The sequence below is a fragment of the Kogia breviceps genome, chromosome 8, assembly GCF_026419965.1.
Source record: "Kogia breviceps isolate mKogBre1 chromosome 8, mKogBre1 haplotype 1, whole genome shotgun sequence".
Classification (NCBI taxonomy): domain Eukaryota; kingdom Metazoa; phylum Chordata; class Mammalia; order Artiodactyla; family Physeteridae; genus Kogia; species Kogia breviceps.
The window spans coordinates 76,024,557-76,050,147 of NC_081317.1; the positions used below are offsets into that span (position 1 = coordinate 76,024,557).

General features: G+C 37.5%; 1 protein-coding gene across 11 annotated transcripts in view; it reads left to right on the forward strand.

Annotated features, from left to right (window-relative positions):
• Nucleotides 1-25,591, forward strand: part of TMC1 (transmembrane channel like 1) — a 360,191-nt gene that overhangs the window by 187,577 nt on the left and 147,023 nt on the right. For 3 of the 11 annotated variants that reach the window (XM_059072715.2, XM_067039583.1, XM_067039584.1), the window contains 5 exons: nucleotides 852-935; nucleotides 2,558-2,653; nucleotides 6,652-6,795; nucleotides 18,289-18,540; nucleotides 24,680-24,748. The exons of 1 other annotated variant lie outside the window; for it this stretch is intronic. The gene's annotated coding sequence lies outside the window, so the exon portion shown is untranslated. Of the gene's footprint in view, nucleotides 1-851; nucleotides 936-1,059; nucleotides 1,120-2,557; nucleotides 2,654-6,651; nucleotides 6,805-18,288; nucleotides 18,541-20,663; nucleotides 20,729-24,679; nucleotides 24,749-25,591 lie in introns of those variants that run through there. 7 more of the 11 variants (XM_067039585.1, XM_067039582.1, XM_067039580.1 and 4 more) reach the window with 7 other exon arrangements.

Genomic DNA, 25,591 nt, shown 5'->3' on the forward strand with positions numbered 1-25,591 from the left:
TAATGAGTAATAAATAGGCTGTGTTCAAATGTATAATTTCATAATTCTCACCAATACTGTAGGCTCTCTCTTTTGAGTTTTTCCATTGTATCTTTGGCTTTACAAAATACATTAACACAATTTAATAATAGATCTCTTGGAACACAGTTGTGTGGCATAAAGGAGTCTGTCTAAGCAAAGTCAAAAATAAGATGGGAAGAGTTATTCTACAGAAATCCTACTGTTCTCAAGCTACTGCTGGATTTCTTTTTTAGTTGTTTGGAAAGAAATAAAACCAAGCATTCTTCTGCATTTAAATAGTCACAGAAAAACAGAAGTTCTTAGTGATGAATTATATTAGAACTTACTTCTTTTTTGTATAACCCTCTATTCTATCAGCATGGTTCTCATTTCAGTGGTTACCAGAATCACCTTCAGGGCTTGTTAAAACAGAGTACTGGGTCCTGCCTCCAGAGTTTCTGATTCAGTAGGTCTGGGATGAGGCCTGAGCATTTGTATTTCTAAGTTCCCAGGTAATGTTGCTGCTGCTAGTCCAGGGACCACACATGAAGAAACATCGATCTGAAATAATAATGGTTAACTTTTATTTGGCACTTTCTATGTTCCAACTGTGTTCTGAATACCTTATTTACCTCAGCTCATTGAATCCTCATGACAACCTTAAGACTTTCCATTGGTTGAGGACGTCTCCCTTTCTGTATCAGAAAGAGAAGTTTGATTCTAAATCACAAGAGACTCTTACCAATGGAGAAGGCACCAACTTAAATCTGCGTAACAAACTTATCCTTGTTTACTGTGCTAATAACCTCCTGTGACTGACCTTTTCTCACCTTTCCTTCTTTGGTCTTTAGGTGAAGATGGTATTTGAGTCAGAATTCTAAGCCACCCTGGAGAGTTACTCATTTTCCCCTGTGTATCTACCATGTGTACATGAGGTATACGTGTTAATAAACTTGTTTGTTTTTCTCTTATTAACCTGTTTTTGTATTACAGGAGTCTCAGCTATTACTCAGAAGAGTAGAGGGAAAATTATTTTTCCTCCTCTACAACATCATAACAAATGAAACTGAGACTTGAGAAAGTAAAGTAACTCAAGTTCACTCAGCCAATAAGCAATGGGTGAGGACTAAATCCAGAATTATACATGCTAGTGAATTGTACTGATTTTCCTGTTGGTGAATTCCTATATCCCATGTATGCCATGCATCCAGAAACTTTGGGACCCTGAGAACATTTTGTTGTTGTGTTTTGTGACTAATATTTCCTTGTTCTGAGATGAACGTTGTTCTTTGTAAAAATACTCAAATTTTTAGGTAGAAACTTACTTCCTCCCCAGTGAACATTTCTGACTACAGAGAAATTGCCAAACTTGTTGACTCACAACAAAAATAAAGAGCATCTGCTATTTAGCTTATGGCTTTTAGTTTTGGGAGGTGGTAGGAGGAAGACTAGATTGCCACCACTATAGATCATTTCATTTTTATTTTATTCAATGTCATTTACAGTACTGCATATAGAGGTGGTCTTGAGAGCTTTATGGAGATTATTTTTTCAGTAATACAGATGGCTCTGCTAAATATTTAAGGCATCTTGGCGAACAAGAATATGATCCTGACTCAGGGGAACTTGGTCATGTAACTCACTTTGTCTCAAGTGTTTTGACCTCTGAACATCTAAAATGGACACATATTTTATTGGCTTATTAACTCATTGCTGGAGCCACTGAAGGCCCAAGCTACAGCTTCATGCCTGACCACAAACCAAAGATTTTTTATTGTTTATTTTACTGGCTCTTTGCCTGTTTTCCTCTCTCTATCCATAACCACGTATGTATAATGTCCAACAAACACTCTCTGTCTCTCTTTTTCTCTCTCACAAACACACACATACATTAACACATCATTTTTCATGGATTTGTTGGGTCAGAAAAATTTCTATGTTCTGAAGCTAAGTATAAAACATTTCCTCAGACCACAGCAATGCCAAGTTCAGTTTTAAGGCTGTTATTTTGTTGGAATATAATGGGAGAAATGGCCATCATCACTTGGTGATAAAGTTTCCTGTAATTATGAAGGAGAAAACATTGATGCCCAATATGCTTTTAATTTTAATGCCAGTATGTCAAAATTGAATACATTTCAAGTATATACAATTCTTCTGCCAATAAGCTCTCATTGTAATCCTGAACATAACTGCAAAAAAGGAGCTATATACTTAAATTCACCATGAAAATTACCTTAGAAATGAGCCAAGCTGAAACAAGAGTATACCCCCATGCTCCTGAAAGTTTACAAGATTTACTAAATATTTTTAATATGGAATGGTTTACAAGAGCCTCCTCTATTCACTAGCTCAATATCGTCACATTTCTACCCACCATCTAAGGGGAGTTGATCATGGCTAGAAATGTTTCTAAGTGCGGGGTTGTAATTTACCCCCACACATTTATCCTGCATTTATTTATTACTTATTTATTTATTCCTGCATTTATCACATATTCAGCAAAATATTACAAATTTTACTTATTTTTCTTCTTTTTTGCTGTCTCTTTCCACAGCTCTCCGAGCAGGGATTTTCGTCTGTTTTGTTTACTACTATATCCTCAAAGCCTGTAACAGTACCTGACACACACTAGACATTACATAAGAACTTGGTGAGTTAAATAAGAACTTGTTGAGTGAATGGATAATAAACAAATCAGTGAATAGATTAACTGTGTTGGTTTACTATTCATCATCAGAACTGAAAAAGTTTAAAGAACCTCTATTTAGTTATGTTATGGGATAGAGTTATTTCTTCCATCTCAGAGAACTTCCTTTTGAGAGGAAAATGGGGTATGTGTTTACATGTGCTCTGTCAAATATCTAATAAGTCAGACAGAGAAAGATAAATACTGTATGATATCACTGTATATAGAATCTAAAAAAGCTGAACTCATAGAAACAGAGAGTAGAATGATGGTTATCAGGGGTTGAGGGTGTTGGTCAAAGGGTACAAACTTGCAGTTTGAAGATGAATAAATTCTGGGGATCTAATGCACAGCATTGTGACTATAAACACACAAACACACAATGGAGCTACAGCATGAGGTATGAGAAGGGGAGTCATAGAGAGCAAGCATGGATGGGTTGGGTTGGTGTCAGGTAATGAAATAACTTTAACATCAGACCACTGATTTGGGATTTCATTGTGTGGTCACTTAAGGAGGTTTTAAGCAATCAAAATGATGATTTAAGAAGATTAATCTGGTGCAATTGTGAAAAGTAAAATGAGAGAAAGTCTTCAGGCTTGGCTTGATTCAAGGTTCAAATAATATCACAAAGATACATCTCCTATTTGTTTATTTTTGTTGTTTCCATTACTGTAGGAAATGGATGCAAAAAGATATTGCTGTGATTTATGTCAAGGAGTGTTCTGCCTATGTTTTCCTCTAGGAGTTTTATAGTGTCTGGTCTTACATTTAGGTTTTTAATCCATTTTGAGTTTATTTTTGAAGTTAGAGAATGTTCTAACTTCATTCTTTTACATGTAGCTGTCCAGTTTTCCCAGCACCACTTATTGAAGAGACTGTCTTTTTTCCATTGTATATTTTTGCCTCCTTCATCATAGACTAGTTGACCATAGGTGCATGGGTTTATTTATGGCATTTCTATCCTGTTCCATTGATCTATATTTTTTGTGTGTGCCAGTACCATGGTGTTTTAATTACTGTAGCTTTGTAGTATAGTCTGAAGTCAGGGAGCCTGATTCCTCCAGCTCCATTTTTCTTTCTACAGGTTACTCTGGCTCTTCAGGGTCTTTTCTGTTTCCATACAACTTAAAATTTTTTTTGTTTAGTTCTGTGAAAAATGCCATTGGTAATTTGATAGGAATTGCATTGAATCTGTAGATTGCCTTGTGTAGTATAGTCATTTTAGCAATATTGATTCTTCCAATCCAAGAACATGATGTATTTTTCCATTTGAGTCATCTTCAGTTTCTTTCACCAGCATCTTATAGTTTTCAGAGTACAGGTCTTTTGCCTCCTTAGGTAGGTTTATTCCTAAGTATTTTAGTCTTTTTGATGCAATGGTAGATGGGATTGCTTCCTTAATTTCTCTTTCTGATCTTTTGTTGTCAGTGTATAGAAATGCAAGAGATTTCTGTGCATTAATTTTGTATCTTGCTACTTTACCAGATTCATTAATGAGCTCTAGTAGTTTTCTGTTGGCATCTTTAGGATTATCTATGTATAGTATCCTGTTGTCTGCAAACAGTGACAGTTTTACTTTTTCTTTTCCAATTTAGATTCCTTTTATTTCTTTTTCTTCTCTGGTTGCTGTGGCTAGGACTTCCAAAACTATGTTGAATAAAAGTTGTGAGAGTGGGTATCCTTGTCTTGTTCCTGATCTTAGAGGAAATGCTTTCAGCTTTTTACTGTTGAGTATGATGTTAACTGTGGGTTTGTCATATATGGCGCTTATTATGTTGAGGTATGTTCCCTCTATGCCAACTTTCTGGAGAGTTTTTATCATAAATGGATGTTGAATTTTGTCAAAAGCTTTCTGCATCTGTTGAGATGATCATATGGTTTTTATTCTTCAATTTGTTAATGTGGTGTATCACACTGCTTTGCAGATACTGAAATACCTTGCATCCCTGGGATACATCCCACTTGATCATGGTATATGATCGTTTAAGCTTAAAAGCTTTTGCATAGCAAAGGAAACCATAAGCAAAAGAAAAAGACAACCTACAGAATGGGAGAAAATGTTTGCAGTGATTCAACTGACAAGGGATTAATTTCCAAAATATACAAACAGCTCATGCAGCTCAATATCAAAAAAACCAAACAACCCAGACAAAAAATGGGCAGAAGATCTAAGTAGACATTTCTCCAAAGAAGGCATACAGATGGCCAGCATCGCTAATTGTTAGAGGAATGCAAATCAAAACTACAATGAGGTATCACCTCACACTGGTCAAAATGGCCATCATTAAAAATAAATGCTGGAGAGGTTGTGGAGAGAAAAGAACCCTCCTACACTATTGGTGGAAATGTAAATTGGTACAGACACTATGGAGAACAGTATGGAGTCTCCTTAAAAAAATAAAAATAGAGTTACCATATGATCCCGGGATCCCAATCATGGGCATATATCCAGAGAAGACTTTAATTCGAAAAGATATGTGCACCCCAGTGTTTATTGCAGCACAATTTACGATAGCCAAGACATGGATGCAACCTAAATATCCATCAACTGATGAATGGATAAAGATGTGTACCTATATACAATGGAATATTACTCAGCCATAAAAAAGAATGAAATAATGCCATTTACAGCAACATGGATGGACCTAGAGACTATCATACTAAGTGAAGTAAGCCAGACAGAGAAAGACAAATATCATATGATATTGCTTATATGTGGAATCTAAAAGAATGATACAAATGAACTTATTTATAAAGTAGAAATAGACTCACAGACATAGAAAACAAACTTATGGTTACCAAAGGGGAAAGGGCGCGGGGGAGGGATAAATTAGGAGTTTGGGATTAACATATATACACTACTATATATAAAATAGGTAACCAAGAAGGACCTACTGTATAGCACAGGGAACTATACTCAATATTTTGTAATAACCTATATGGGAAAATAATATGAAAAAGCATAGATATACATATATGTATAACAATCACTTTGCTGTACACCTGAAACTAACACAACATTGTAAATCAGTATACTTCAATTATAAAAAATATATATATATGCTGCTTTGGAAGTCAGAAGAAATAAATCATGATGGAAGGAATAATGGCAAGATCTTTTTTAAAAATTATTTTAAAAATTTTTATATATTTTTTAAAATTAATTAATTAATTAATTAATTTATTTACAGTACGCGGGCCTCTCACTGTTGTGGCCCCTCCGGCTGCGGAGCACAGGCTCTGGACGCGCAGGCCCAGCTGCCATGGCTCACGGGCCCAGCCGCTCTGCGGCACGTGGGATCCTCCCGGACAGGGGCACGAACCCACGCCCCCTGCATTGGCTGGCGGACTCCCAACCCCTGCGCCACCAGGGAAGCCCAATGACAAGATCTTTTGATGCAAATAATTTAAGGTTGATGAAGTTTTAGGAAAAGGCTATCAGATTTGGTGATTAGGATATTCAGGCAGTTTTAGTTAAGGGCTGAAAGTCATGGGAAGCTTAGCAAGCAGTTAGGCCCCTGTTATCTGATATTATGACATTGTAGAGATTCAGTAATCAGGGTATTTAAATTTTTTCTACCAATGTTTAGTAGCTTGAGGATATGAACAGAGAAGGTAGCAGGCAGGAGAGGGATGGGGGCATGTCTGGTACTTGGGATTTAAGGTTTGAATGGAGGAAATGGGTTAAGGATTGAAGTTTGTTAGAAAAGACAGCATTGAAATATCTGACTATGGGATTTTGCTTCAGAAAGGAGACAAATGAAGTGAGAAGGCCAGAAGGGGATTTAGGAGACTTTTCAAACTGAGTTCTCTATTTCAACTTGGACCAGTGGGTTCGAGATAAGGCCAACCTGTGCTGATCTCAATACCTTCCCCCACTAAACATCACAGAAACTTTGCTTTGATCAGTTTTGGTTATTAGTGCTCTATGCTGTGTTTCTTTTCTGTTTGACCCCCAGGTCTACTTTCCACCCTCTACATTCTGCTCTGTGACCTGGTATGCTGATGAATAAGGACCATATCAATGGATTATCTTGCTCTCCTGCTTCTGTTTGGATTTAGCCATCGGGGAACACTGGTCTGAGACTGGAGAAAGGGAGAATGTGAGGGAGGTATTCATTCTTCTGGCTCCCTTCCTATAAGGTCATTTTGGTCCTCTCCCCTTCAGGCCTAGAGATGGTAATAATGCCCAGCTTTCTTAGCCCTTCGTGATTTCTCTATACTCTGACACACGTTTGAAATTGCCTATATAAATTATTCTGCATATGCTTTACTTTCTCAAATTACCCAAGTTGAAAGTTCCATCTGGACCCTGTCTGACACAATTTTTATGTAAGATTTCATTATAAAAAGTTGTCATCACTAAAAAAATGTTTGAAATCAGTAGACTAGTACAGGAGTTGGCAAATTTTTTTCCTAAAGAGCCAGATAGTAAATATTTTTGGTTTTATGGGTTATACAATACCTGTCACCATTCCTCGATTCTGCTCTTTTAGTGAGAAAGCAGCATAGACAATAAGTAAGTGAATGAATATACTGTGTTTCAATAAAACTTTATTTACAAAGATAGGCAGCGGGTTTTATTTTTGGCCTATGGGCTGTAATTTACTAATCCCTGATCTAGAACAAGCAGTCTTCTGTTGGATGCATGAGACTGATTCTCAATCTGGGAAGATTTTATCCCTTAGGGGATGTTGGGCAATGTCTGTAGATATTTTTGATTAGCATAACTGTAGGAGAGGTATGCTTGGGGAATGTGTCGTGAGCTAGTTCTTTTGATTATAATTTTCTGGGGCTCTGTGTTTAAGACTGGCTACCTTAACATTTCAGATGGGGAAGGAGAGGAATTGATAACTCCAACATGGGTTATTGTACTATGAGTTTTAAATGAACCTATATATCATCCTAAAACTATTGAACCAGAGCAAAATGATGACATTTGTATTCCCTGAACTGAACTGATATTTCTTTTGACTAATGTCTTTGTTAACTGACAGTGGACCATATCTCACTCCCCACACACCCCACCACTATATCGTTAATTAGTGGACAAGTTGAAGAGCAAGGACACACGGAGATCTGTGTCTGGATGACATCATAATTTTGATCAACTAAACAATCTGACAGTAGCTTTGAAAAGATGCTTAACTTTTGGAAATCACTTCTGTATTGCAACCAAAGCTATTAAGTTTGAAGGTCCATAAAGATGAGCTAAACAGTCATAAAGACCTTTTGAAATTCATACACAGTGTGTTAAATGGATTTAATCACTGTCATTTAAATATGGTGATGTTTTGGCAATGTCCATACACTGGCAAAAATCAGATCATTGACTGCTTAATGGAGGACAAAAATTTGGAGAACAGTGGATGAGATGTTACTTATATATGACTTCTGAGTCATTTTAACAGGGTTTTCAAAGAAATAACTTGACTCTAGTGTACTACAGTGGAAAACAGCTCTATACCTGGGCCCATGCTTTTTAAAATTAATTTTAGAGTTCATTTTTTTCTATTGGATGCTTTTACCATAGTCTAACTTGTAGATTGACAATCCTTAAAAGGTCGTTTTAGAATAATTCTGACCCTGAATACAAAGGAAAGAAATACAATTGAAACATGAAACCAAATTTAGCCAGTGTATCAAATACACAATATAATCTTCATTCTAGCTAGTATTGATTATTTCCTATGTGCCAGACAATATACTAAACAGTTTTCCTGGATTTACTATTTTAATTCTCTGGTAAACTAGAGGTATGTGCAATTATTGTCACCCTCATTTACCAGATGAAGAGAACTGGAGCATGAAGAGATTACATAATTGGTTCAAAATCACAAAGTAGTGCTGTTGGAATTTGCACCCAGGCAATTTAATTTCACAGCCTACACTTAACCACTCTCTTACACTGCTTTCCTTTTCTGTATTTTTGTGGTGAATATGATAAGATAATTTTGAAGGCATCATGGTACGTTTGATCTTTATAACCCCGGTAATAAAGCTATCTATAATACAAGTAAGCTGTGTGGTCTTGGGGAAATCACATAACTTGCATCAGTAAAGTTTGGGGGTAGTAATGAGTGATTTCTAAAATGGCTTTTCTACTCCAACATGGTATTTCCAAGATAGTATATAATATTTTTTAACCATATCTTTCAATCAAATGGTCATCCTATAGCATTAAAATATTTGGAATAGACGCTTTCCAAATTTGCAGAAAAATTTCCCAGTCTCTCTTTGACCCCATTTGTTGATGCTTAGATGTAATAAGAAACTCCACTGCCAAAAGAGGAAGAATATTGTTTAAGTCTTTACTCTGTCATAAAAGAGATGTTTTGCCAGAAAGTGTAACAGATTATACTTTCTTCTCAAGTGCTCATGGAACATTCTTCAGGATAGATCATATCTTGGGTCACAAATGAAGTCTTGGTAAATTTAAGAAAATTGAAATCATATCAAGTATCTTTTCTGACCGCAATCCTATGAGACTAGATATCAATTACAGGAAAAAATCTGTAAAAAATACAAACATATGGAGGCTAATACACTACTAAATAACTAAGAGATCATTGAAGAAATCAAAGAGGAAATCAAAAAATACCTAGAAACAAGTGACAATGAAAACACGATGACCAAAAACCTATGGGATGCAGCAAAAGTGGTTCTAAGAGGGAAGTTTATAGCAATACAATCCTACCTCATGTAACAAGAAACATCTCAAATAAACAACCTCACCTTACACCTAAAGCAATTAGAGAAAAAAAGATGAAAAAACCCCAAAGTTGGCAGAAGGAAAGAAATCATAAAGATCAGATCAGAAATAAATGAAAAAGAAATAAAGGAAACAATGGCAAAGATCAATACAACTAAAAGGTGTTTCTTTGAGAAGATAAACAAAATTGATAAACCATTAGCCAAACTTATCAAGAAAAAAAGAAGACTCAAATCAACAGAATTAGAAATGAAAAAGCAGAAGTAACAACTGACACTGCAGAAATACAAAGGATCATGAGAGATTACTACAAGCAACTATATTCCAATAAAATGGACAACCTGGAACAAATGGACACATTCTTAGAAAAGCACAACCTTCCAAGACTGAGCCAGGAAGAAATAGAAAATATAAACAAACCAATCACAAGCACTGAAATGGAAACTGGGTTTTAAAATCTTCCAAAAGACAAAAGCCCAGGACCAGATGGCTTCGCAGGCAAATTCTATCAAACATTTAGAGAAGAGCTAACACCTATCCTTCTCAAACCCTTCCAAAATATAACAGAGGGAGGAACACTCCCAAACCCATTCTGTGAGGCCACCATCACCCTGATACCGAAACCAGACAGAGGTGTCACAAAGAAAGAAAACTACAGGCCAATATCACTGATGAACATAGATGCAAAAATTCTCAACAAAATACTAGCAAACGGAATCCAACAGCACATTAAAAGAATCATGCACCATGATCAAATGGGGTTTATCCCAGGAATGCAAGGATTTTTCAATATACGCAAATCAATCAATGTGATACACCAAATTAACAAATTGAAGGAGAAAAACCATGTGATCATCTCAGTAGATTCAGAAAAAGCTTTCAACAAAATTCAACACCAATTTATGATAAAAACCCTCCAGAAAGTAGGCATAGAGGGGACTTACCTCAATGTAACAAAGACTGTATATGACAAACCTACAGGCAACATTCTCAATGGTGAAAAACTGAAACCATTTCCTCTAAGATCAGAAAGAAGACAAGGTTACCCACTCTCACCACAACTATTCAACATAGTTGTGGAAGTTTTAGCCACAGCAATCAGAGAAGGCAAAGAAATAAAAGGAATCCAAATTGGAAAAGAAGTAAAGCTGTCACTGTTTGCAGATGACATGATACTACACATAGAGAATTCTAAAGATGCTACCAGAAAACTATTATGGCTAATCAATGAATTTGGTAAAGTAGCAGGATACAAAATTAATGCACAGAAATCTCTTGCATTCCTATACACTAATGATGAAACATCTGAGAGAGAAATTAAGGAAACACTCCCATTTACCATTGGAACAAAAAGAATAAAATACCTAGGAATAAACCTACCTAAAGAGACAAAAGACCTGTGTGCAGAAAACTATAAGACACTGATGAAAGAAATTAAAGATGATACAAACAGATGGAGAGATATACCATGTTCTTGGATTGGAAGAATCAACATTGTGAAAATGACGATACTACCCAAAGCAATCTACAGATTCAATGCAATCCCTATCAAATTACCACTGGCATTTTTCACAGAACTAGAACAAAAAATTTCACAAATTGTATGGAAACACAAGAGACCCCGAATAGCCAAAGCAATCTTGAGAAAGCAAAACAGAGCTGGAGGAATCAGGCTCCCTGACTTCATACTATCCTACAAAGCTACAGTAATCAAGACAGCATGGTACTGGCACAAAAACAGAAATACAGATCAATGGAACAGGATAGAAAACCCAGTGATAAACCCACGCATATATGGTCACCTTATTTTTGATAAAGGAGGCAAGAGTATACAATGTAGAAAAGACAGCCTCTTCAATAAGTGGTGCTGGAAAAACTGGACAGCTGCATGTCAAAGATTGAAAGTAGAACACTCCCTAACACCATACACAAACATAAACTCAAAATGGATTAAAGACCTAAAGGTAAGGCCAGACACTATAAAACTCTTAGAGGAAAACATAGGCAGAACACTCTATGACATAAATCACAGCAAGATCCTTTTTGATCCACCTCCTAGAGAAATGGAAATAAAAACAAAAATAAACAAATGGGACCTAATGAAACTTAAAAGCTTTTGCACAGCAAAGGAAAACATAAACAAGATGAAAAGACAGCCTTCAGAATGAGAGAAAATATTTGCAAATGAAGCAACTGACAAAGGCTTAATCTCTAAAATATACAAGCAGCTCATGCAGCTCCATATCAAAAACACAAACAACCCAATACAAAAATGCGCAGAAGACCTAAATAGACATTTCTCCAAAGAAGATATACAGATAGCCAACAAACACATGAAAGAATGCTCAACATCACTAATCATTAGAGAAATGCACATCACAACTACAATGAGGTAACACCTCGCACCAGTCAGAATGACCATCATCCAAAAATCTACAAACAATAAATGCTGGAGAGAGTGTGGAGACAAGGGAACCCTCTTGCACTATTGCTGGGAATGTAAACTGATAAAGCCACTATGTTGAACAGTATGGAGGTTCCTTAAAAAACTGAAAATAGAACTACCATATGATCCATCAATCCATCTACTGGGCATATGACCTTAGAAAACCATAATTCAAAAAGAGTCATGTACCACAAAGTTCATTGCAGCTCTGTTTACAATAGCCAGGATATGGAAGCAACCTAAGTGTCCATCGACAGACGAATGGATAAAGAACATGTGGCGCATATATACAATGGAATATTACTCAGCCATAAAAAGAAACGAAACTGTTATTTGTAGTGAGGTGGATGGACCTAGAGTCTGTCATACAGAGTGAGGTAAGTCAGTAAAAGAAAAACAAATACCATGCGCTAACACATATATATGGAATCTAAAAAAAAAAAAAAAGGTTATGAAGAACCTAGGGGCTGGACAGTAATAAAGATACAGACATAGAGAATGGACTTGAGGACATGGGGAGGGGGAAGGGTAAGCTGGGATGAAGTGAGAGTTGCGTGGACATATATATACTACCAAATGTAAAATAGATAGCTAGTGGGAAGCAGCCACATAGCACAGGGAGATCAGCACAGTGCTTTGTGACCACCTAGAGAGGTGGGATAGGGAGGGTGGGAGGGAGATGCAAGAGGGAAGAGATATGGGGGTATATGTATATGTATAGCTGATTCACTTTGTTATAAAGCAGAAACTAACACCCCATTATAAAGCAATTATACTCCAATAAAGGTGTTAAAAAAAAAAAAGAAAAATGGCGAAATTTGGTACAAGTGAATTTATCATGGACTGATGAATAAATGACTAAAAGATTGACCTCCAAGAATCCCAAGATCTGGTCGGTGTAGATTTATAGTGATTATGTTGCACCTCAAGAGGTATTTTGATGTATTGGTATAACTAGCTGGCAATTCACCATTTAGAGAGATTCAACCTTGGAGGTGACTCCTCCTAATTCAGAATGCCTCACATGGTTCCAAGGAGACAGACACCATCAATCGACAATCCCGGTTCAGCCAAGGAAAGCACTTTGACACAAGAGAGATTGTGCGAGTGTTTATACCAGGCATAGTAAACTCATTTTCAGCTGACTCAAAGCATAAAGCAAAAGCATTTGGAGGGGCAACAGAATATATAATCAGCCACAATTTAGGGAAAAAGAAGAGAAATGACCAAGGGAGAACAGGAAAAAAACTTCAGTAGGGAAATTACCTCAAACTTCGATCTTCAAATTAATTGTATTTCAATAAGTTGCAAGTTAGAACATATTTGTGTTAAAAAGAATAAAAGGGGCTTCCCTGGTGGCGCAGTGGTTGAGAGTCCACCTGCCGATGCAGGGGACGCGGGTTCGTGCCCCGGTCCGGGAGGATCCCACGTGCCGCTGAGCGGCTGGGCCCGTGAGCCATGGCCGCTGAGCCTGGGCGTCCGGAGCCTGTGCTCGGCAATGGGAGAGGCCACGGCAGTGAGAGGCCCGCAAAAAAAAAAAAAAAAAAAAAAAAAAAGAATAAAAGAACTAGATAGAAGAAAGTGAAAATGCAGTTAAAAACTGAGAGAGTAGGAGACCTGTCATATCTTTTTATTCTGGAGTGAGTTGAGGGACTCTTTAGCCAGACTGAGGAGAGCAAAGGGACTCATCACTAGTGTTCCCTCCTATCCTAACTTTGAATCCAGAAAGCACAACCGGAGAGCTTTTTTTCTGCCCCAACTCAGTGCTGTTTTCTCATCTTATCAGACTTGAGTTCTGCTCTAATTTACTTTGGATGTTGGCTGAACTGAGGATGCAATAAAAAACAAAAACAAATATCTCACAGAAAGAAAACCAGTGGTTGCCAGGCACTGGGGGAGAGTGACATATGGGGAGCGACTGTTTAACGGTAGGGCCTCTTTTTGCGGTGATGAAAATGTTTTGAAACTAGATAGTGGTGATGGTTGCAAAGCATTTGAATGTACTAAGTGCCATAAATTTTACACTTTTTAATGGTTAAAACAGTGTATTTTATGTTAGTGAGTTTTACAGCAAAAAAAAAAAAATATTAAGGGCTCAAATGCAGTGCACAGAGGGGAATGATATGGGGAAGAATGGGGAGGTGCTGGCATCATGGAAGCCAAAGGGATATAGAGAGTGAGGAGCTCCAGGGACTGAGTGAGAATCAGTGGGACTTCTGGCTCAGAAGTGAGTCCTGATTTTCTTTGGTGAACCCAGTTTTAGTTCTTTCTTGGCACTACTTCAGCATCTAATTCAGTTTACCCAAGATTCATACAGAAGTCATAAGTGGGCTAACAGTCTAATGTAGGTTGTAGATTTTTTTCCCTAGTATCTTTTGTTTTATTTTATCATTTAATTTAACTTATTTTATTTTGTATAAATGTCTTTAGATGGGGTAAGCTTTCTCCAATTTTGTATGTTCCCCATGGATCCCTACTATTTTAAATTATTCCAGTTTCATTTATTTATGATAACATACCTGGTCCATGAAAGCATTTGTGTTTGCACCCCTGATATTTAAGCAACTTACACATATAAAGCACAATGCTAGAAATATTGATAATTACTCCAAATGGGCTTTTGCTTCACGGAGTCTTCTTAAAATGAAGACACATGTAAATAGTTTATTACAACGTAGGCAAGATAGTCATTTTACTCATTAGTATGGTGCTGAGTATCCCCGCCTGTCACAGCATAGGCAGGATAAGTGCCCAAATGATAATAAAAATTAAGTGCATTGGGAACAAAGACAAATGTAAAGAACATGTAATATCTGATTCCCTTCCACTTTGGCTCATTGCATTGAGATTTTATTGCAGTGAATGCAGTTAAAGACAAATGGTATTTGTTAAAAAGCTGGAAAGAAATACCATCAAATCTGTAATTAATAGTCATCAGGGCATAACTTTATTGTAGCACACTTATAGCTCGGGAATGAAGAGTTGTATTTACATCGTTAATGAAAACAACTTTGGTATTGACTCCTCCTGGGTGTTTTATATATGTCATTACTGATCCTCATAACAACCCTGCACGTTAGTGTATGAGAATCTTGACATTAGTGAGGAGACGTTCTAAATATGTCCGAAGCCCTCAATTTCAAAATGTGGACATGGACCTTGGCTTTCCTAAATCACAGTTTTTTCAAGAATCAGATGTCATTTGTGGATAGTCTCATGTTTCATTAAAAAATTTTTTTCCAACTATTAGAATCTTAGTTTTATCTCTGCTTTGCTAGCTATTTTAACAAACAAACAAACAAAAACCCCACAAAATCACCCTAGAGAAAGACTCCACAAAACAATGAGTGGAGAACAGGAGCTGGCTAAGCTGGGCAGTCAGCTAAGATCACTCACTGTGTAAGGATTTATTCCAACACATCAGCCTCCTAGAACTGCCCAGAGTGTGCTTGTTCTTCATATATTCATATTCTGTTGGAATGAGCATAAATTTGCACAGCTTTATGGAAAGGTTTTATTATTATTATTATTATTATATATCCAAAGTTGTTTAGATGTTTGAGTCTTTGGACTCAGTAATTTATCCTAAGGAAAATAATAAGATATCCATAAAGTTTTATGTGAATGTTGATAATAGTTAGTTATAACAGTGAAAACTTACAAGGTGACAATTGTCAGTTTATTGTCTTTGAGCTCCAAATTCACCCTTCTTTGTCTTCCTTTGTGTTACTCTAGCTAAGTCCTATAAACATTTCGTTTGCCAGCTACCGGGATATTCTTTTCATCAGTAGAGGGCACTGGGTGCAGTAGTTGCAAGAAAACACTTCTCATCCAGGTTCCAGCCCTCCATATACATTCTGAGTCCCACAGCCATAAGCAGGAGCTTGAGTTGCACCCTCAGGCCATCTCTCCCTATCTGCAGCCACTTGAGAGCAACTTCAGCTTGTATGCACCCACAAGCAATGCTGGCCACTTCAACAGACACACTCTGGCCTGCCTGCACCAACCAGCAAAGGCAGGTCACTCCTGCAGACCAGCTCCCGCCTACCAGCTCCCGCCTATCCACACCCAGCAGCAGTGATGAGCTGTTTTTACAGATCAGTGCCAGCCTGTGCCCTCAGCCAAGTTTTTTTATTTTTGCCACTGCAGGCTGCCTGTGGTAGCGACTCCCTCTTTGAAGAGGTTTGAATCTCAGCCTTGGGGCCCAGAGGGCTTCTCCTAGTCCTTTATTGTCCCTATTCCTCAGGCTAGAGGTAGTACCTGCTTTTTTTTTTTTTTAATTGGAGCATAGTTGATTAACAATGTCGTGTAAGTTTCAGGTGTACAGCAAAGTGATTCAGTTATACATATACATTTATCTATTCTTTTTCAAATTCTTTTCCCATTTAGGTTATTACAAGATATTAAGAGCGTTCCCTGTGCTATACAGTAAGCCCTGTTGGTAATCTATTTTAAATATAGCAGTGTGTACTTGTCAATTCCAAACTCCCAATCTATCCCTCCCTTCAACCCGTCCCCCCGGTAACCGTAAGTTGTTCTCTAAGTCTGTGAGTCTGTTTCTGTTTTATAAATAAGTTCATTTGTATCTTTTTTTTAGATTCTGCATATAAGTGATATCATATGATATTTATTTTTCTCTGTCTGACTTACTTCACTTAGTATGATAATCTCCAGGTCTATCCATGTTGCTGCAAATGGCACTATTTCATTCTTTTTAATGGCTGAGTGCTATTCCTTTGTATATATGTACCACATCTTCTTTATCCATTCATCTGTCGATGGACACTTAGGTTGCTTCCATGTCTTGGCTATTGTAAACAGTGCTGCGATGAACATTGGGGTGCATGTATCCTTTTGAACCATGTTTTTTTCTGGATATATGCCCAGGAGCAGGATTTCTAGATCATATGGCCGCTCTATTTTTAGTTGCTTAAGGAGCCTCCATACTGTTGTCCATAGTGACTGTACCAATTTACATTCCCACCAACAGTGTGGGAGGGTTCCCGTTTCTTCACACCCTCTCCAGCATTTATTGTTTGTAGATTTTTTTAATGATGGCCATTCTGACTGGTATGAGGTGATATCTCATTAGAGTTTTGATTTGCATTTCTCTAATAATTAACAATGTTGAACATCTTTTCATGTGCCTCTTGGCCATCTGTATGTCTTCTCTGGAGAAATGTCTATTTAGGTCTTCTGCCCATTTTTTTTTTTTTTTTTTTTTTTTTTTTTTTTGCGGTACATGGGCCTCACTTTTGTGGCCTCTTCCGTCACGGAGCACAGGCTCCAGACGCGCAGGCTCAGCGGCCATGGCTCACGGGCCCAGCTGCTCCATGGCATGTGGGATCCTCTCGGACCGGGGCACGAACCTGTGTCCCCTGCATCGGCAGGCGGACTCCTAACCACTGCACCACCAGGGAAGCCCCTGCCCATTTTTTGATTGGGTTGTTTTTTGTTTTTTATATTGAGCTGCATGAGCTGTTTGTAAATTTTGAAGACTAATCCCTTGTAGGTCACGATGTTTGCAAATATTTTCTCCCATTCTGTGGGTTGTCTTTTTGTTTTGTTTATGGTTTCCTTTGCTCTGCAAAAGCTTTTGAGTTTAGTTAGGTCCCATTTCTTTATTTTTGTTTTTATTTTGTTTATTTTATTATTTTTCTTTATTTTGTTCCTGGTAGGCTTTGATTGAAGGGCACTGACAGCTCCCAACATTATTCCATTTTATGGATGTATCCATAAAATGTATCCAAAGTGGACTTTAAGAGGTCCAAGTACCACAAATTAAAAGAGTAGGTAATTTAAAGTTAGAGCCCCCTTAGAGCCCACTCTTACCTCTTTTAGTAGTTATTTTTTTGGGTATTAATTTTTCCCTGTTCAAATAACTAGTGGTTTCTGTCTCCCAACTGGATCTTGACTGATATAGAAGTTAAAAGCTCAACAATAAAGGATTAGTTAAATAAATGAGGATACATCCATATAATGGAATAATATTGGGAGCTGTCAGTGCCCTTCAGTCAAAACCCACTAGGAACACACTTGTAGCTAAACAAGTTGGATTTGTTACTTTGTAGAAAGGGAGAATGTACATCAAGGGAAAATCACAGGATGTTTCAGTAGGAATGTGTTAGAAAGAACCCATTATAGGATTTGGGATTTGGTTGGGTGATTTGGAGGAAGGTTTAAGAAAGAAATTTGGTCTAGATTGTGTATTGTCAGAATGTGGGGGTAATTCTATGGTTGGACATTTTGCAGTTGCCATAGTGATGTGTTTTTGTCTGTACTTACACAAAGTTATGAAGAGGCCTTTATTTCATTCTGTCATGATCTCAGTAACCTTGTCTAACGTTGGTATTCCATGAGATTGTTTATGTCCAATAGGAGACTAACATGGCCTTGCTCTGAATGTTAGATGGGTTCTGAACATGAGTTCTTTTTCAGAGCTTTCGGCTATCATGTAAGAAGTCTGCCTACCCTGCGGCCACCACATGGAGTGACCACATACTTACATATAGAGAGAGATGGCCCAGAGTTCAAGTCTCCAGCTATTGAAGTCTTCCATCCTGATTAACAGACAATTGAATGAAGAAGACTTTGAGATGCTGTCAGCCCCAACCATTGTCTGACCACAACTACGTGAGGGACCTGCATGCAGTCAGAACTACCAGCTGAGCCAAGCTGACCTCCAGACATGTGAGTAAAATAAATAATTACCATTGATTTGATTTATTATTTGGGGGTGGTTTGTTTTACAGTAATAGATAACTGATACAATGTCTGATAGGCAGTTAGCTCTATAGTTCTGGAACTCAGGAGAGAGCTCAGACATGGTGGTACAGATCAGGAAGTCCTTTAGCAAGGAGAAAGCACTTGAAGTCATAGATGAAGTCATCAGGGAGATAATGTACATTGAGAAGAAAATAAAAGAACCCACAGTGACACCTTTAGCAATAACACTGAAGCGATCAAGACAAAAGAAGAATTTGCAAGGAGACTGAGAAGGAGTTATCAGATGACATCCAAGAGAGATGAATGTTAAGGAAGTCAAGAATGAGAGTATGAAGAAAGAGGGCATTTTCCACAGAGTCAAATGCTGTGGAGGGAGATCAAGTAAGACAAAGACTGAAAAGTGTTCTTTGGATTGAGCAACAGTGAGTTTACCTTGTCGGCAAAAGTAGTTTCAGGGAAACTAGGGGCTAGGCAGTGATGGGGGCAGAAGCCAGATTGCAGAGATGAGGAGAGAGGAGAAGATGAGAAGGACACCAAATCCCATACTGTTTTACTGCATCATGCTGACTTTCTGCATACTATTCATCTGTATATAATTTTTTCTACAATTCAGTAACCCATAAAACAATCACATCATGTCATGAACCTTACAATTCCACAAAAGCATGGGTATATCATGTCCTGGTATATATTTAGTGTCATACTTTAACCTGCAGTTTCCAGTTATAAATGCATTACTCTGTGTGTTTGTCTGTCATTATAATCACTTTAAATCTCTCATTGTTTATTTCTCTTGAAAGTAAAATAACTCATCATTTAAAATAGTACTCAGTGTTCAGTGTTCATTGGTGCCTTGTAATTACTTCAGAAAAACAATCTCAGTTTACAAGTTATAAACTCCTGAAGCATCTCTGCAGGAGGAATAGCTTACTTTCACCAGAAAAGTCTAGGGAAAATTATTCTAGTCATAGCCTGCTAATTCATTGGCCTGATTGTTAGAGCTCCCATAACAGTTCACTCTCTTGGGAGGCTGGTGTGGGGCTCTGCTTATCCAAGGGGGAGGTCAAGGCCTCCTTGGCAACAGGGAATGAGTTGCCAGGGGGTTGTGGAAAGAAATTCTTTTCAGTTCAACCTGTAAGTAGATCTGGACATAATGGCCTCATCTGGCTCCTCTAAGTCTGTCTTTCCCGCTTCTTTTCAGGGCAAATCTTATCCCTAACTCTTTCATTATTTGCTTGTGGTTTCCTTGCCAAAGATGCATGTAGGTAAGGACTATGATGAGGATGGGAGTTAAGGCTTTTTGAATGAAGAGTTTACGTTTCAAAGGACTTGAAATTTATATTTCAAATGTCACTTCCCAATGAGCCTTTACACATAAACAAAACACGATTAACAGACTTGGAAGGTGAGGAATAGCATGCATGTTTGACTCCTGTTGCATTCCTGGGCTATACTGGCTGTAACATTTTTTAATAGATGCTGTAGTTACCTTGTAAATATCACCATCGAGTATATTATATTTTAAAACATTCTTTTGTTAGGTGTAAAAGTTTAAAAGGTACTATTATTTTTAAAAATCTGGTTTTGGCATATTTTCATATTTTAGGATATTAGAAGCCTCTAAAATAGAAATGTTGTGGGTATTTCTCAGCATTTGAGAAGCCCTGCCTGGGGCAATAACTTTGACCCTGTGTGGAAAGGTGTGGAGGATAATTCGGTGAGTGCGCAGAGGGGTTTGAAAAGTTAGAAACGAACACTTGTGCATTGAGCACGTTTTGTTGTGCTTAGCACCATACTAGGGGCTACACATTCTACATTTAATCATGGAGAATTGCCTGGAATGAGGCCTGAGAACACAAAGTCCTGGAGGAGATGATTTGAGCTGTCAGCAGAAGGGAAACTGCAGTATGTGGGACTTAAAAACAGCTTGCATGGGGTATGGGATAAGAGTAGAGGGAAAAAAATCTTGGCAAATTTATTCTGCACAAATACTTGTGTCATCCTCATTTGTGTAGACTTTGTGACTTTTTCCCTGGGTTCATCTGGTTGGCAGATGGATGTAAATGCCTTTTAGCCTCAAAGAAGGCACACAGAAGGCACGTACGAATCTTGGCTGTGCGATAAACAGAAGCTGAGCTTCAGAGAATTTATGGTATGTGTGCGTGTTTGTGTGCACGCGAGCATGTGTGCACGCGTTGGGGCTGAACGTACCACTGGTTTAAATCTGATTTTCAACTGGGAAGATTTCATGTACTTCTTTAGTGTGGCCCAAGTGAATGTAATTTTGGCAATGAAAAGTAGAGCATGTTCCAAAAGTTCTTTTCTTTTGCCATCAGGGATAGCAGTACTTTTATTTATAGTAATTTCAGGTCCCCAGATACCTTCAGCAGTATTAATGGAGCAAACAACAACAAAAAAATTAAGCAGCAGATGATTAGATCATGTGTTATTTTACAGAGTACTTTATTCTCTTGCCTTTAGAAAATACAGGCCTTCTTTTCTCAACTGTGGTAATAGCTAATTCTTTTTTTTTTTAAACATCTTTATTGGAGTATCATTGCTTTACAATGGTATGTTAGTTTTTGCTTTATAACAAAGTGAATCAGCTATACATATGCATATATGCCCATATCTCCTCCCTCTTGCATCTCCGTCGAACCCTCCCTATCCCCCCCGAGCTGATATCCCTCTGCTATGTGGCTGCTTCCCACGAGATATCTATTTTACATTTGGTAGTATATATAAGTCCATGGCACTCTCTCACTTCGTCTCAGCTTACCCTTCCCCCTCCCGATGTCCTCAAGTCCATTCTCTACGTCTGCGTCTTTATTCCTGTCCTGCCCCTAGGTTCTTCAGAACCATTTTATTTTTAAGATTCCATATATATGTGTTAGCATACGGTATTTGCTTTTCTCTTTCCAACTTACTTCACTCTGTATGACAGACTCTAGGTCCATCCACCTCACTACAAGTAACTCAGTTTCGTTTCTTTTTATGGCAGAGTAATATTCCATTGTATATATGTGCCACATCTTCTTTATCCATTCATCTGTCGATGGACACTTAGGTTGCTTCCATGTCCTGGCTATTGTACACAGAGCTGCAGTGAACTTTGTGGTACATGACTCTTTTTGAATTATGGTTTTCTAAGGTCATATGCCCAGTAGATGGATTGATGGATCATATGGTAGTTCTATTTTTAGTTTTTTAAGGAACCTCCATACTGTTCAACATAGTGGCTTTATCAGTTTACATTCCCAGCAACAGTGCAAGAGGGCTCCCTTGTCTCCACACTCTCTCCAGCATTTATTGTTTGTAGATTTTTGGATGATGGTCATTCTGACTGGTGCGAGGTGTTACCTCATTGTAGTTGTGATGTGCATTTCTCTAATGATTAGTGATGTTGAGCATTCTTTCATGTGTTTGTTGGCTATCTGTATATCTTCTTTGGAGAAATGTCTATTTAGGTCTTCTGTGCATTTTTGTATTGGGTTGTTTGTTTTTTTGATATGGAGCTGCATGAGCTGCTTGTATATTTTAGAGATTAAGCCTTTGTCAGTTACTTCATTTACAAATATTTTCTCCCATTCTGAAGGTTGTCTTTTTGTCTTGTTTATGTTTTCCTTTGCTGTGCAAAAGCTTTTAAGTTTCATTAGGTCCCATTTGTTTATTTTTATTTTTATTTCCATTTCTCTAGGAGGTGGATCGAAAAGGATTTTCTGTAATTTATGTCATAGAATGTTCTGCCTATGTTTTCCTCTAAGAGTTTTATAGTGTCTGGCCTTACCTTTAGGTCTTTAATCCATTTTGAGTTTATGTTTGTGTATGGTGTTAGGGAGTGTTCTACTTTCAATCTTTGACATGCAGCTGTCCAGTTTTCCCAGCACCACTTATTGAAGAGGCTGTCTTTTCTACATTGTATACTCTTGCCTCCTTTATCAAAAATAAGGTGACCATATATGCGTGGGTTTATCACTGGGTTTTCTATCCTGTTCCATTGATCTGTATTTCTGTTTTTGTGCCAGTACCATGCTGTCTTGATTACTGTAGCTTTGTAGGATAGTATGAAGTCAGGGAGCCTGATTCCTCCAGCTCTGTTTTGCTTTCTCAAGATTGCTTTGGCTATTCGGGGTCTCTTGTGTTTCCATACAATTTGTGAAATTTTTTGTTCTAGTTCTGTGAAAAATGCCAGTGGTAATTTGATAGGGATTGCATTGAATCTGTAGATTGCTTTGGGTAGTATCGTCATTTTCACAATGTTGATTCTTCCAATCCAAGAACATGGTATATCTCTCCATCTGTTTGTATCATCTTTAATTTCTTTCATCAGTGTCTTATAGTTTTCTGCATACAGGTCTTTTGTCTCTTTAGGTAGGTTTATTCCTAGGTATTTTATTCTTTTTGTTCCAATGGTAAATGGGAGTGTTTCCTTAATTTCTCTCTCAGATGTTTCATCATTAGTGTATAGGAATGCAAGAGATTTCTGTGCATTAATTTTGTATCCTGCTACTTTACCAAATTCATTGATTAGCTCTAGTAGTTTTCTGGTACAGTTTTTTGGATTCTCTATGTATAATGTCATGTCATCTGCAAACAGTGACAGTTTTACTTCTTTTCTGGTTTGGATTTCTTTTATTTCTTTTTTGTCTCTGATTGCTGTGGCTAAAACTTCTAAAACTATGTTGAATAATAGTGGTGAGAGTGGGTAACCTTGTCTTGTTCCAGATCTTAGTGGGCATGGTTTCAGTTTTTCACCATTGAGAATGATGTCGGCTTTTTTTTTTTTTCGGTACGTGGGCCTCTCACCGTTGTGGCCTCTCCCGTTGCGGAGCACAGGCTCCGGACGCGCAGGCTCAGCAGCCATGGCTCACAGGCCCAGCCGCTCCGCGGCATGTGGGATCTTCCCAGACCGGGGCACGAACCCGTGTCCCCTGCATCGGCAGGTGGACTCTCAACCACTGAGCCACCAGGGAAGCCCTGGCCTTTATTATGTTGAGGCAAGTTCGCTCTATGCCTACTTTCTGGAGGGTTTTTATCATAAATGGGTGTTGAATTTTGTCGAAAGCTTTTTCTGCATCTATTGATATGATCATACGGTTTTTCTCCTTCAATTTGTTAATATGGTATATCACATTGATTGATTTGAGTATATTGAAGGATCCTTGCATTCTTGGGATAAACCCCACTTGATCATGGTGTATGATCCTTTTAATGTGCTGTTGGATTCTGTTTGTTAATATTTTGTTGAGGAGTTTTTCATCTATGTTCATAAGTGATATTGGCCTGTAATTTTCTTTCTTTATGACATCTTAGTCTGGTTTTGGTATCAAGGTGATGGTGTCCTTGTAGAATGAGTTTGGAAGTGTTCTATTTTGGAAGCGTTTGAGAAGGATAGGTTTAACTCTCCTCTAAATATTTGATAGAATTCGCCTGTGAAGCCATCTGTTCCTAGGCTTTTGTTTATTGGAAGATTTTTAATCACAGTCTCAGTTTCAGTGCTTGTGTTTGGTCTGTTTATATTTTCTATTTCTTCGTGATATAATTTTTTTCTAAGATTTATTTAAAAGGAATATTCTTGCCTGTACAACAAGAATATGGACAGTACAATTGACCTTGTCTCTTAGTCTTGATGATTCAAAGAAAAATACATACATAAGAATCAAATCCTTTGAATTTGTTAATATTTATTTTAATGGAAATATACATGAAATGAAGCTATATTGTAAACATACAGCAGTAACTAGAAAAATGTCTATTATTTATTGAGCAACTACTATATACTACTTTCTTTCATATACTCATTACCTAATTTATATTCAAATAATCCTATTAAGGTATGTTTTATGATCACCATTTGTTCCAGTTGTGTCTCAAAAATATTAGGTAATTACTCCAAGGACTCTGAGTAGCAAAGCTGGGAGTTTGAACCTAAGTTCGGCCAACTCTGAAGTTTATATTCTTTCCACTCAAACATGCTGCCTCTTAAAGTCATGACAATTACTGGGCATGACACTCAGTTCTATCACTAGGAAAGCAACTGTGTTTATTAGTCAATACTGTTCCTATTCAAAGAACCATTTACTGAACTTCTGCTTTCTTCTAGACATGATGATAAATGATGCGGAATCTAGAGATCAAAGATGAGGTGCCCCTGCCTTCACAGAACCCACAGGTTAGTGGGAAAGTCTAGAAAGAATATTAATGATTATGGTGCAGGATGTTAGATATTATGAGAAATATAAGAACAAGCTACTACTAGAGCCTGGGAAAGACACAGGCTCTGTGTGCATGTGTGGAGTGTGTGGTGTGTTTAACTGAGGAAAGATAAAGGACATTCAAACAGAACAGCATGTGCAAAGTCAAGTGATGGAGAACATATGGCTTATATGAAAAACTGCAAATTTTTGGTTTACCTGGAACATAGTGGTAATGGGTGGCAGAGTGATGGGAAATGAGAATAAAAGGCTTTGAGAGGGAATTCCCTGGCAGTCCAGTGGCTAAGACTTTGTGTTTTCACTGCAGGGGGGCACAGGTTTGATCCCTGGTAGGGGAACTAAGATCCCATGTGCTGCATGGCCAAAAAAAAAAAGGCTTTGAGAATGGTGAAATCAGAAATTTTACTTTTTGTAATGACCATAAACTTTCAAAATTGTACTGATAAGATAAATATTTTCCTTCCTATCTTTTGAAGACACACTGTACTATCATAGTATTTTCCCAAAGAGGAAATGCAATTGGCACACAAGTATATGGGAAAAATAGTCTTATTGGTAATCGAAGTAAAGAAAAAAAATTAACCCAACCAAAGGATGAAACTAATAAAAATATCCAATATTGATAAGGATAAGATGAGCTAGGCATATTTGTATTTTGCTGATTGTTCTATAAACTGGTCCAACACTTTTGTAAAGTTAAATATATATTAAGATATTTTAAATGTTTATGCCCTTTGAATCAATGGCACTAGTTTTGGAACTCTGTAATAAGAGAGTTATTATAAATATTTATTGCAAGT